General features: G+C 36.6%; 1 long non-coding RNA gene across 8 annotated transcripts in view; it reads left to right on the forward strand.

The window, feature by feature from the left end:
* Positions 1 to 14,490, forward strand: part of LOC116448550 — a 436,138-nt gene that overhangs the window by 311,009 nt on the left and 110,639 nt on the right. The window contains exon 6 of one of the 8 annotated variants that reach the window (XR_004242008.1): positions 12,459 to 12,604. The exons of the other annotated variants lie outside the window; for them this stretch is intronic. This is a non-coding gene — a long non-coding RNA (uncharacterized LOC116448550). The remainder of the gene's footprint in view (positions 1 to 12,458; positions 12,605 to 14,490) is intronic. 8 annotated transcript variants of the gene reach the window in all.

Consider the following 14,490-nt stretch of genomic DNA (forward strand, 5'->3'; position numbering starts at 1 on the left):
TAACATGAATAGAGTTTAATTTTCATATTCAAACTAGGGCTGGGTTTGATGTCTTCATTTATTTTATTATTTAGCAGTATTCCCTTTAGGTTTTTGCCAAGGCCTAAGATTAACTGACCATCTGTCTATTTTTCTACAAAGCAGGATGTGCTACTCATTACTGGCAGTTAATTTTGTGGCAAAAATTCACATAATGTGGTCTGGTATTGTGATTTATTCAGTGACATTTATAGAAATCTAGCAAATCCAATCAGAGAATTCAAGGATACTCAGCAGAAGAAACGTGTCATGAAAAATGTTCACAACTGCCACTATTCAAAAATATGGCAATGATATGCTTGTGTCCATATTTACATGTATAGTTCAAACTTTTATTAGGTATTTCCAACCGGAAGTTGTAGCATCATTGGACACAGGTCTGGAATATTTTTTCCTGTGTGAGGGATCTTGTGCCTGCAGTGGACTAAGAATATGAAGACATTTGACTCCCAGGTGTTAGATACTATGGAACTACACCCATTTCTACATTATGTCATTAAGTCATATCTATGTAATAAGATATGTCATAAAGGTGTGCTTAGAAGCAACAGGATAACTGGAGATAGTCAGCTGTTCTCTGTTTAACTTTTCAAGACTGACAAGTTATTAAAATATTTCAGTTCCCCTGAAAGGTATCCTAAATACTTATAGGTAAAAAACCACATCCATTTCAAAAGAATCCACCATTTGAATTTTATTATATCAGTTTGTGCAAATTTTTTAAATCTTCTGATTTTTCTCATTTCATTTTTGTTGGCATACTGAGATGAGTTTCAGATGTCCTTATCGGGGCAATTTTCACCCTAATTCTTGTTCAGTTAAGATTATGTTATTCTGTTTAACAAAGTTCTTCAGAAAGCTGCTACCAGTAATTGGTGTTTGATTCTTTTGTCGTTTATGAATTTGTCTCCTTTTTCCTATTACTTTGGAGTTCAAAGTGAACTCAATGCCAGTGCATAACAACTGCACTTCTTGTCAGACACAGATATTTTTACAACGAATGATTCTCTTTCAAGGAAATGAGTAAGGGTTGCCTCTGCTGTTCCTTGGTGCTAGCCAGCATGTCACACTGTAATAACTGGAGTTGCCTGTTTCTGATGAAAAAGCATCTTTAGTGCATCTGAAATTATGCTGTGCTGTGGATTGTGGTTTATATTTAAGAAAACCTGTGCTAATTTTAGATGTAATAAAGAGTCTAGAAACATCTATGTAGGTCCATTTAATTGTCATTTCTCTCCGTGGGAGACTTACTTTCTGAACAAGACATAATAATGTTGCTGCTCCTTGAGTAGCTCCCTCCCCTCATACACAGGAATGGTCTCTCCAGCTGCTTGCGTGGCTGCTGTCAGAGCTGGCACTCCTGGCCAGAGTCTGAAGCACTCAGCACTGACACCCAAAGCTGTCATGGTTACACTCTGTGCACTCAGGCTGGACTCAGAGCTGGGGCAGGTGCTCTCGGCTGGCAGAGCAGCAGCTATATCCTAATACTGCAAGTCTGGGGAAAGAATTTCCCCATGGCACCATTACTGTGCATTGGCAGTGGGTTTTGATGTGATACCTTCATACTTTACTAATATTTATATTAGGCTTTTAGTGTTTTCCTGTGCATAAAAGGGAATCAGAAACACTTCGAGTACCTTTTCTAGCGTTTGGACAGTTGCCTGAGCCTTTTTATACACACTGCAGAAGAATATCATAGAAAATAAGCAAAACCATACTAAGTTAGCTCTGTTGCCTTTTGGATGTGCTGTGTAGACATAAAGGCTTGCTCAGGAATCTCTGCCATGTTAGTGTTGCATTGTGTGCATAGTCCACAGTCTCAGTTGGTCAGAGAGTCATAAACCATCTTAGTTTTGTCATAATTTTACAAACTTTATTGGCAGCAGAAAATATTGGTGTGCAATTAAGGTTTATTCCAAACTTGGTGATGTAATTTTGTGTAAAAATGAAAAATCAAAGTCTATCATCAAAAAAGCAAATATAATGAGGAAATTAAATTATTTACATGTCTGATGGAAAAGCAGCCATTCTGCTTCCACTGTATCAGAATATGCTAGACTTCATATTGAAGGTGAAACTGAACTTCTGCAATGCACATTTTATCAACTAAAAACATTTCTGCATTTGAGAAATTCGTTAAATGGTACACAAAATTTCCAAAAACTGCATGCACATGAGTGCATGCAATGTCCTTCCATGTCAAAAAGAAAAAATTGTGTAAGACTGCAGAAGCTCAGTTTCACTTCCAATATTTAGTGTTACCAGTATTTCTGAAATGTTTTCACATAGAATTAACAGCATGGGGGGGGGGCGGGATGCTATTTATCAAAGCAGTTTATTTCTGCTGCTCAAATACATATCTATATTTATTATAATTTAACATTTTAATTCAAGATTAATAATTTAATTCAAGATTAGTGATTCAATCAAATGAAAGAACAGCGAAGCAATTATCCCTCCCCTCCCACAATCAACTTGAGTTTTTCAGAGGTGTTGCAGAAGGAGTGTGAAATATTTTCTTTTCACTGACATTATAATGACACTTTGCAGGTGTCCTTAGACTCTAATCATCCACAACTTTCACATATGCTACACACTGGGAACAGTCCCTTTGAAGTTAATTGGGTTTCACCTGTTTACTCCAGCAGAGTGAAACCCTGTTTACTGAATTTTAAATTAAATATAAACACATTAAAATATAAAACTGTACTTTAACTCCTCGTAGTTCTATTATGCATGTTGTAGGCTTTGTCAATTAAAATACATCCAATTAGATGTATTTAAAGATGAAATCATCCTCTGAGGCATTGGGTGTAGGAATGGATTAAAAACTAATTAAATGTAAACCTCTCGAGACCTAAATTACTTTCCCCTCCCCCTAAAATCAGATACATGTCTATGTAAGAAGATCTGAAGGTTAGTGATAACCTCAGGGTTCTTGGCTTTTATTTGCTCTCAGATCACCTGACATGGGCTATTCTGTTCCATCATGCAAAATGTATCCTTCTGTTTAGCTTTCTGGGGACTCTTGTTAAGGTTAAATAATATGCATTTTTAGCAGCTTTTTCCCTAAATAAAGTAAGAAAATTACAGTTGAAATTTTCCAGAGGAGTGGAATCTAAGCTAATGATTGACACTATATCCAGAATAACTCCATCAATGAGTAAAATGAAAGCATCAGAACCACCAGAAAAAGGGATTTCTTTTTCTCGTGTGTGATTGTGGCTGTCTGCTTGGGGGTGAAGAGAAGTTGAATTGATTGAATGACTTTACAGAGAAAACTTCATTACTTTGAGAACTAGTTTGAAATAAATTGGACAAAAATTAAATTTATATTATATAATGGGCCAGATCATATGAGATTTCCCCTCAGTATGAACTGGGCATTCAATATTACCCACATCTTAGCTCAAAGGCACCTTAACTCAATTTATATAACTTCTACTACTGGAAGAGCCCACGTTTATTAAGGATCACCAATGTTTTTTTACCTGGAGGATATGAATCTGTATAATTAGAATGTAAAAGACCAAAATATTTTTAGGTGATATTAAAAAGTGAATGTCATGCAGTGCATCATGCTGCATAGTGTAAAAGCAAGATATCACTCAGCTGAAAGTGAAAAAACCTGAAATTACTTTCAAAATGAAGTGTAGATGTGTTGGATACAGATGTTGATGTATGAGCAAATGCTGGAGAGGGACACAGGCAGAATGGAGAGTGGCTGTCATGGGATCCTGCAAAACTGCAGCTGGAGGTAGCCAGTTCCAAACTTGTGATCAGCTCGGAGCCGTTCGATTGCTGTTGTGCCTGTGCTCAAGGAAAGCAGAGAGTGACTCAAGGAATCACAACCAACTTATGTCCAGGAGAGGAAGCTGTGAATTTCAGTGTCAGTCTGGGTTTTAGACTGAATTAAAATTTATGAACAGAAATCACACTCAACACTGTGGCAGCACTTCTTCTTTTTTTTTTTTTTTTTTTTTTTTTGTAAAGGCGATAAATACTTTACTTATGTTTTAAACAGTACCTGAAGTCTCTTTTTGATCCCCATTGGTCCAATCAGAGTTTGCTTATTTGTGCCATAGCAATGCCAGCACTTCTCGAGCTCTTTGGCATAGTCCCTAATTTAAGATCTGGATAAAAATGTGGTCTAAACAGCACAGGAAATCCACAAAAGGGCAGCAACTTTGGAAAGGACAGCTTTGTGCCCAGGTTGCCACCACCTTTAGTGACAGCAGTGTTCCTGGTGAAGGTCTTGCTTAATAGTGAAATCCTAGCTTACAGATTACTGCTGAAATTACTTGTGAAACAAATACATTTTAATTTAATTTTTGTAAAAAATCTCTATAAAACTATTAGTTTTGTTACAATGTATATTCCTATTGCAAAACTTTTTTCATTTGTTTGTTTCTTTGTGGTTTTTTCTGTGTTTACTTAGTTCTTTCTAGTTCAGATTCTTTGCTCTATATTTATGGGGCACTTGCAGTAATTTCAGTGAGGTTTGAAAACCACTGACATTTTAGTCAGGAGGGAGCAGGTATTGATAGACCAGACCCCAATACTGATGCTGAGGAGAGCAGGGGATAGTTCTTTATTAAGATAAGTAGCTTTGGGGCTGGAAATGCATCAGAGGACATGCTTTGGAAGGAATGCATTATAGAGAGAAGACTCTGCTGGCATAGCCCTGGCACGCAGCAAGACACTGGGAGGTCGACTGAATGAAGAGGCTTTCCCTGTCAGTCTCTAACAGTTCTGTCGGGCTTATTTGAGAAGTAAAAGTATCACTAAACTGGAATTGAGGAGGAGTAGTGACATCTTTTCACTGAGACAGCCTGAATGTTTCAGAGTCTAATTCCTGGATATTGCTGTCCTCTTTCCTTATCTGTCCAAGTGCTTTAGAAGGCTTGCAAACTCTCTAGTCATGCCCAAAACCATGAACATCACCAGCAAGGGACACAAAATCAAGACAGAAAATCTTTTTCCCCTCCCGTGAGACAGTCCTTCCCTTCGAGCTTGCTTGGTGACCCTAAAGAGCACAGTGCCACATGACTGAAGTTAACGATTAATGAACATTGTGGACTTTTATGCTGTGCCAGACTTCTCTTATTATTTACATGTTTACTATTCTCCAATTATTATCTATAGACATCTGTGCAGCTACTCATATACATTGATGCTAACTCAAGAAGTAACAAGATGTTGAGACTATGCTTTGGGCTATAATGTATGGTCTGAGGTACAAAATAAAGATATTAAACAAAAATTGTTTTTCTTGACGTGATTAAAAGTGATCCCCATTGTTACTATAGTGTGGTTTTTAATCTTTTATGTAATACTTTAAGGCAATCTGTTGAATAGAAACCATAACACTATTAATTTAGTGTAACATTAAGCCTCAGGAGTAAATGCTAAATAACATTTAGTAATGGGTTTTATAACAAATTTATGGAGCTCCTTATGTGTGCTTTTCACTCTTTTTCAATGCTAATGTTGTTATCCATTAGCACTCAGATGCTCTTCCTCATGATACAATAGCTATGGCAGCTATGACTCCAAATAGCTTAATCTAATTCTTGTTGGAGACAATAGAAAGAATTCATGGGTGTCATATAATATCCTCTTCAAAATCAGCTTTAAATACAATACACTGCTTTTCCGTGCTCTTGAACATGAATTAATATTTTATATCTATTCTACCACCTGACACAATAAAAAGGCCAAAGTTTGTCACTGTGCCTAAAGCAGGGTTTGTACTGGGTATGAGGAGCAGGGAGGTCAGCTATATTTTAAGAAGTTCACTGGCTAAGTGGTCATAGAGCATTATTCCACAAGGCAGGAGGCAAGACAGTGTAAAAACAGGCCTAACCAATGTTCTTGAAAACAAGATTCAGTGGACTCAGTGGTCTCTGAATCTAGTTTCTTTTCTGATTCTCCTGTAGCTGAGTGAAAGGTGTTTCTGGCTCCACCAGACATTGCATGCATATTCCCAGAAATGATGAAGAATTCAAGTAGGCCTTCAAGCTTCCCTTCTGTGAATGATTCTGTGGAGGACAAGTTTATATGCAGTGTTCCCAAGTCTCTGAGATCAGGAATGAAAATGTAAAAGGTTTTGTTTCCCTGTATATGCAACCACCACCTGTGGTCAGGATATTAAAAATAAAAAAAAAATAAAATACTTCAAGCTGAAAGACAGGGCCAAAAATACTCATAAAAGGGAATTTTTCAGTTGGGAGTTCAGTCAATTAATTAATTAATTAACTAACTTGACAAAGCACTCAGTAAAACAGAACATTTTCTTCATAAGACAAACTTGTAGGCCTCCCTCACGACATTTCTATGATTTTTTTAAGATTGCTTTGTGTTGGTCTGCTAAGAAATAAGATCTGCAATTCTTAGAGGATTTCTTTTTCAAAAAGCTGTAGGTCAAACATCTGTTTAATACACATGTCTTTGAGAATTCTCTGTAATGGCAGTTTTGACATAACAATGTATGGTGGTGGTATCAATAATACTTCTTTTTAGAGTATAATTTTACACTAACTTTTAATTTCCTTCCCCTGCCTGAATTTGCATTGTTTTTTCCTGTAAATTAGCAGAGTTTGTTGTCACCTATTCTTAAAATTCTTTAACCTATTAGATTATTATTTTGGTGCTAATAAAACTGAGGTGCAGCAATATTTATATTCATTTGAGTTTTATTTATCTTTGCATGGATATGTCATTATTCTGTCGTGTGTGATAAAGTCCTTAAAATAAAATAATTTGTGCTGAAGAAAGCAGAGAAGGGAGAAAGCTGAAATAACTTTTTATAACCTCTAAGATCAATGCCAAATGAGCATCTAAGGTAGATGAAACTTCTATATTTATTTTATGGCTAGATCATCCACTTCACTGGTTTACTCTTTTAACAAAGGTAAGGTTCTCAACCAGGAAATATTAGATCTTTAATGGATTTTCCATTTTTCAGAGGTGTAGTTCACTAACTGCACTATAAATATGCAAATATTTATTACATTGGTTGTAATGGTTCATGAAAATACCAATTCCCGTGCAGATTTTAGGATTTTCTAAAGAATCAAAAAGTTTAAAGTTTGCTGAACTGTGGCATATAGGTAAAACCTTATAAAATGAAGGCCTTGTTGCATTTGTAAAATCATGGCTCAGGCTTGTTACTTTAGCTGCGTACAGAAGGACTGTGGGAAAGCAACACAGCTGAGTTAGGGGTAGAAAAACATGCTGCGTGACTGTCATGTGTTCACATTGTGGTGTGTGGTGGTTGGTTGAATAATGCTTGTTATGCTTTAAAACTAGGTAAACTGATAACCAGCTAAGTGCTTAAAAAGGCCCAGCTTTTGCAATAAAGGGCTCTCCTTTGCTCCTCCCTGGGGAATCTGCATCGCTCATTTTCACAACACTGAACTATGAAATAATATTAGGTACAAACATTTTTCTGGGAAAGAGAGTTTTCTTCCAACTTTTCTGCAACATTGCTGCTCTGAGTTAGTAATTGATTCCTCAAAATTAAGTTGCACATTTACTTCCTGAAGATAGTCTGTGTCATCTGTCCAGAATATGGACAAGAAAAAGTGCATTTCTTAAAGTGTCTGGCACAGGAATCTACTTTTATGAATGAGCCACATAGTACATAGGCATTGCCTACAGCTTTTGTTTTTCCCCTCATTGTGATAGATGGAAAGAAAGGCTTTTACTTCATCCAGCCCATCATCCCTGACAGTTCACACTTACTCTCTGAAGCAGAGTTTCTGTTGTTGCATTTTGTTTAGCACTAAAGCATCTGTAAAGGGCTGATCTATCTCCTCGTCCTTCACTTACTGCCTGGAACATTGTGGAGAGCAGCATCCTTAGACCTCGCAGTCTCTCTCCTGACATCCCTGCAGTGTTTGTGGCACCTGCAAACAGATATTTCAGCTCTGGTGTTGTAAATTTGTATGCTCTGTGTGGAAAGAAAAAACAAACCAAGAAAAACCAGAGAGCGAATTAAGGCTTACTGCACTGTCGGTGTTACCCACGGAAAAATCTGTGATTGGTAGGAGATGCCTCTTCTTATTTGTGATTGTTTATCACTTTCTCTGAATGTCACTACTTGAAGACTGAGATGCAAACATTGCCATGAACAAGACCACTTAGCAGGCTTTTGCAGCACATATAAATTCCATGCAGACATTTGAATATGACTTTCTTTCAGTGTAATTTTTCAGAATAAGAGGAGACAGTAGAAGTATAATGTAAGACACAGAATTAGGCTTGGCTCAGTGACCAGAGCTCTGGATTTGCTCTCCCAGTTGCTAACATACAGAGAGCCATGCTCCTGCTCCTTACTCCAGCAAATCTGGAATATGTTAATGCATCACTGTTCCAACGTGAGTGTTGGAGAATGCCTCCATCCAAAATATAAGCTACATGTGTGTGTCCTTTTGCCAGCCAGGAAGCTGGATCCCAACCCTGAGAGCCTTCCAGCTGGCCTGTTGCCTTTTGTTTAAAACAGAGGGGCAGTGGCCAAATGGCTGTGAGTGATGAGAGTTGGAGACTCCCCTCCTCAGGGACAGAAGGGGTTCAGCTGGAGTCACATGCACACCTATTCAGGCATGTGGCTTTTTTTTTACAGTCACTGCCACATCAGGGGACTCTATAAAGAAGTGCTACATGATTGAAACTCAGCTCACGTGGCTGAAGAGCTGGAAAACCTTTACTGTTGAGTATGGAGGGAAAAGGGAAAATTTGACTCTTGGTATGAAAATGAGAGTGGTGACTGAGAAGTGCAGGGACAGAAGTATAAGCAAGTGAATGTTGTAATCTCTCTGACTTTAGCTATAACTACAAAACACTATAAAATAGAGTGTTTACTTTTTCTCTTTTCCTGCATCAAGATTAATAGGAAAAGTTAAGCATTTCTAAATCACATTACTTGCCTCAGGGAAATGAAATGGTAATAGTGTGTCTTTTCATAGTTATTTCAAATTGTTCATGTATGCGTTAGCTGATGTTGGCATAAGTAAATTGTTTCTCTGGTGTTTCATTTTCTGCATTATTTAGAATTCAGATTAATTCTCAATTTGTCTGCTTTCTGCAGGCATGTGTATCAGCATATATCTGCAGGGATGTATATCAAATTCATTTTCTCCTTGTCTCTCTGACACACTTCCATGTGTGAAGTCACATTTAACAAATACGCTCAGATAATTTCTTGTACCCTGAAGCTGTATTGATTGTATTATCAGTTTTGTACTGTCATGCAGAGTAAGGCTTAGTTTCTGAATGTCTTCTTACATCCATCTCTCAGGGATAATGCAATATGCCAAGGTTATTCTGTCTGATTTAGCAGAGATATTTTAACAGAGCAAAACTGTTAAGACATTTACATGACCTATTTATTTTACTGCTGCTTATTCTGCTTTCTTTTTTCCCTCTTAACCACTTCCTGTTTTTCTTGGATTTGTCTTTACTAAATGATTTAATAAAATCTTAATTTTGGTGTCACCACCAAATTTGGTATTTACCTGCTGAGACCTCTCTAACAAAACAGCTGTTCCCTACCATTTTCATAAATTTTGAGACCTTGTGTGTGTTACTGGTAGTGATTCCTACTTTCCAAGGCTGGGTATACTTACAGGAGCTATAGCTGACTAAGCCTTATCATATGCTTGATATATTTCTTTAATTGTGTTATATTTTCTTGAGATTGGAGTCCTAGATGAAACTTCGTTGTTAAAATATGCATACTCAGGATTATGAACGAAAATCATGACTGCTGAAAAGTATGAAGTGAGAACATTTCAGAGCTGTAGTAACAAGATTTAAACCTTCAAATAAAGGAGAAAGGATAGAGTGAATCAGCAACTGGAACAAGCTTAAATGGCGCATGTCAGGAATAGAAACAGCAAAACTCAGAAACAATTCTCTGAGACACACTGTGGCTTGGATTAGATAAGTAATTGTTTAGAAAGGATGAAGGGTCCTTGGTCTCAAACCAACAGGAGCAGTAAAGCAGGGGGAGGAATATGGGACTGGATGTGCTCTTCTGCAGGCTTTGCAGCTCGCCTCACATGAGGAATGGGTTTTCCTTAAAATCCCAGCTGGCACTGACAGCCAATGGATACCAGTTAACACTGCATACACTTAGAGAAGGTGCTAATCTGACACCTGAAACCCACATCAGCTGCTACCCACAGGAAGGTTTTCCTTTCTTTTATACTTTATGTACATGAGCACCAAGTGACAAAACAAAGAAATGCACCTTTCCTTGCTGGAATCAGCAAATCTCTTATATGGCAATTACAGTCACAAAATTAAGCTTTTCATCTGGTTAAATATTCTATGAAGCACTATTCTTTGAATTGTGGGAACTGTGAGCTATGTGATTAATAGTATTTTCATAATTTAACCAGTTTAACCAACGGACATATTGCCAGATTTTATTTTGAAAACTAATTTTTGCCCGTAACAATCCCAAAGTGAGGAGGCCATTCTATGTGGTGGTGAGAAGCTGTACTTTTATTGCAAGTTGGTTTTTAATTCATTTTGTACCTGGGCCTGCTGGAAAATAAAAAAAGAAAAGAAAAGAGGATCCTTCTTTCAAAGAAGCCATAGGAATCTGTTGTTGTAATTATTGGTAAAAACATATAACAAATTTTTCACAGTTTAGGTCACACCATGGCTAATGTTTACATTCCTCAGTATATATTGGCAAACATTTTATGACATTGGTTCCAGGTGAAATGTACTACAGTTTTTCATGTGAAAATACTAATCAAATTTCCTGTCTATGTTCATTATCGTATTAACATAAAATAAGACCTTGTACCACCAGAAATATTTTGCAGTAAATGTATTGATCATATAATGTCTGCTACTTCTATGGCAAAGAAAGCCTGTCTTCTGTATTGCCCATTATAATTACCAACTGCTCACAGTTTTCACAGTATCCAGTCTGCTAATTAATGGTGGTATTGAAGGATGGGCATCTGATAAAAAACCTAATTTGCATAAACTGCCTGCTGGAATGAAAGAACATCTTCCTTTGTAAATCCCCTATAAATGAGCATAAACTAAGAGATTACATCTAGGTCTTGAAAGCCACCTGAGGGATTCATAGCTTTGAAAATCTCAGCCATAATGTGTACTGCTATAAATGAGAGCAAAGCAATTCAAATGCGTAACAGCATGGGGAGAAAAAATTAACATGTGTAAATAATTTAGGAATGAGGCTGTTCTTTGGAGGACTAGCTATATGAGCTTCATCATAATAGCTGTTGTCTTGAACATTGCTGGGAGTTGCTGCATTGCAGTAACAGTTTATCTGGACCCAGGAAATGCCTCTCTACTCTGATTTGCAGGCAAATCCTTCAGTAACATAAGAGCACTCTCACCTAGGGAGGTGGAACGATGGGACTGCCTGTGGTGAGAAAAATATTTCTGTCTTCATTACAGTCCCTACAGAGAGAACATTTGGAAATCTGAGAGGGTCAGGAATGATAAATAGGAAATCTTCATCAGTTGTGGTTTAGAGTATACTCAGAGAAGCTGTTGTTGTTGAAGGCCTTCCAAATTGAATTGGATGTCTCTGTAATATTCTTATATGCAGACAAATGAGATATTATACAAATGTTCATACTTATTTGTCTTTAATATAGCAGAATACAGTAAGAGCTGTAAAACAGGAAAAGAAATCTGTGGATTTTTGTCCTACTCAGTAAGAAAGAAGAACTAGAATATACAAAACTTGAATTTTAGACAACCCATTTTCCATCTTTTAATGGAGGGTAATATATTCTTTCTATCTTTTTACAGTAATGGATAAGAAGCAAACATTTGACAACTGCTTATGTACCTGAATTTAGAGTTGACTGACACATTCTCAGTAAATTGACATTTAATTTAGTCTAATGTTTTGCCATTCATTGGTCCTTTTAAAAATTCCTTAAAAGTATTTCAACACTGTCTTCCAGGAAATCTGATTGTAAGAATCTGCTGAATGTTGTCAACTTTTCCCCTAATGCTTTTCTTTCAGAAATATTGCTTTTGGTTGCAAATGATTTTTTTCTGCATGACTATTTAACATTATTTAGTGTGTGTTAACAACAGGGTATCAGCACACAACTCACCATCTATTGCTGGAAACTCGTAGGTTTTCTGGTATTTTTTATTGTTTTATTGCTTCCCCAAGCATGCTGGCAGCTGTTACTTGTGTGATGATATCTGCTAGCCTCTGCCTGGGAACTTCTGCGAATTTCTTCAGTTACAGGAGGATGATTGGTTTTTTCTCTTCTGTTCTGAAGTTTGTTTTTTTCTCTGCATTTTTTCAAGTAGCAGGTGGAAGAAAGGTGGGACAAAATGTCAGCTAGTGAGGAAAAATAGGTAAAAGCATGACATGGTGTTGCCTTCTCATCCATTCTTCCCAGGACCTGTCAAGCATCATGCAAAACAGATGGCAGAGGCAGCACTGTTCCACAGGAGAGCTTTTGATCTTCAGTGCTGACTTTCATTGCAAAATTGTCCAGTCACCTTGTGAGCAGGCAAAATGCCATAGCAACAGATGAGAAGGAGTGTGAGTACCCATATATCATATCTGTTTGTCGAGCTGAGACTGTCCAAAGGGCTTGGGGTTCAAATAAACAGCTTGGCTGCACTTTGTGCAACAAAGGGGTGAGGAAAGAAGGGGATTCAAAGCCAAGTCTGTTCTTCCCAGTTCTTATGCTACACATTGATATAGAAAAAACACTTTTCAATATAGCTTAGAGCAGCAAAAAATAAACCTAGCAAGTAGATTTCATGGTAGATTGCTTCACAAAATATAGGTCTGCTCCACTATCTTGTTACACCACCTCCAGTGTTCCTGTAAGTACAGGATGAAGCTGTAAGTACAAAGTGTGGGAACCACCACAATGCAAATATTCACTTTAAAAGTCTATATTTGTCAAGCTTGATTGTTTCTTGTGCAAGGACCAGCATAGTAAGGTTCAGTTTCATAATCGGGATCCTTAGACTCTATTTCAGTGCATTTTTGTTAGTAATGTCCAGTGGTGTTTCAGATTCTGTGGACGTCTTGTTTTCTATCCATAGACATGTTTTGTACTGCAGGGTTGCTGATAAGCACTTATGTTCAGGGCACAGTGGGAGTGGGTTTTTACTTTTGGATTGTCATATTCAAGCAGGAGGGGAAAGAAAGATATCTGCCTTATGTGCCATTTATTTTTGTTTGATAAGACTTTCTCAGACAAAAAGTGGAAAATTTAATGCCAATTTCCATAACAATTGGGTTTTCAATCTCACTTTGGGTTTGCAATATAGTATTAAATACTGACATCAGTGCTGTTCAGGAGCAGAGCCAAAAAAACCCCACATCATCTTATTGTTTCTTCACATGGAATGAAATTTCTTATGGCACCCTGTTCTAATATTTTTCAAGTATGTCATTCTAAGTGTAACATTATTGAAAAAGCTTAAAGATTGTGAAGACTAAACCTGTGTAGTTCACTGGAAATGTAATTTACCTCAACAGAAATTGCTGTGAGGAAGCCAGAGAATTAAATAGAACATGCAAATGTTGCTCTAAGCTATTGAAGCATTTTATAAAAGGATATGATTTTCAGTGAAATTATGAACATTTTCCAGAAGGACAAATCAGGGACAAAAAACAATATAAAAAAATCTTATTCTTCTGAGAAAATTGTATGTACTCCTTTCAAAGACATATTCATGTAATAATTTCTGAGTAGCAATTTTACTATTGAATTTCATTATTTTTAGCCTTAACATCTTTAGTTTTCATCAACCAGCTCGTAGAATCACCTAATTATTTTGATAACTTTATTTTTCATAAAAACGAAAGGAAATATCGCTATCTTTAACATGTTTTTATTTTTGAACCATAAAGGGGAAAAAAAAACCCTAGAATGAAAAAATGAAAAATAATCCCCTCTCAAGTTTAACATAAAAAATAATAAATTTTAATATCTTGAAATATATTATTTAATTATATGGATTGCTAAATCAGATGTCTATGATAACTGCTATCTGAACTCGACTGCAAGGGAAAAAGTTAAAATATTAAAATATGTTTACTTTTTCTTTTTTCCACTTTTTTTATAATCTTTCTTTGACAAAAGAATTGACAAGTTCCTCCCAGTTTACAGTTTTATAGTCTGAGGATCCCTGGGAAGAAATGACATAGGAATGTGAATCTGTTAAAAATTTTGCTTGCACTTTTGTACAGAAACAACTTTGTTTAACCTTCTGGAATTCTCAGATTGCTCAGATAATCTTTTTCTGTACTGATACAGTGAGTATAAAAATTACACAGACTGATTTAACATATTGTTCTAAGGGGGCTTTCTCCAGAGTTTATCTTGCTGTGTTCCTTTTGCATTTGTAAGGAGAGATATTTTTTATGAGGAAGTTTAATGCTGAGAGTGCTGAATAAGAAATAAGCAC

Source organism: Corvus moneduloides, chromosome 10 (assembly GCF_009650955.1).
Source record: "Corvus moneduloides isolate bCorMon1 chromosome 10, bCorMon1.pri, whole genome shotgun sequence".
NCBI classification, from domain to species: domain Eukaryota; kingdom Metazoa; phylum Chordata; class Aves; order Passeriformes; family Corvidae; genus Corvus; species Corvus moneduloides.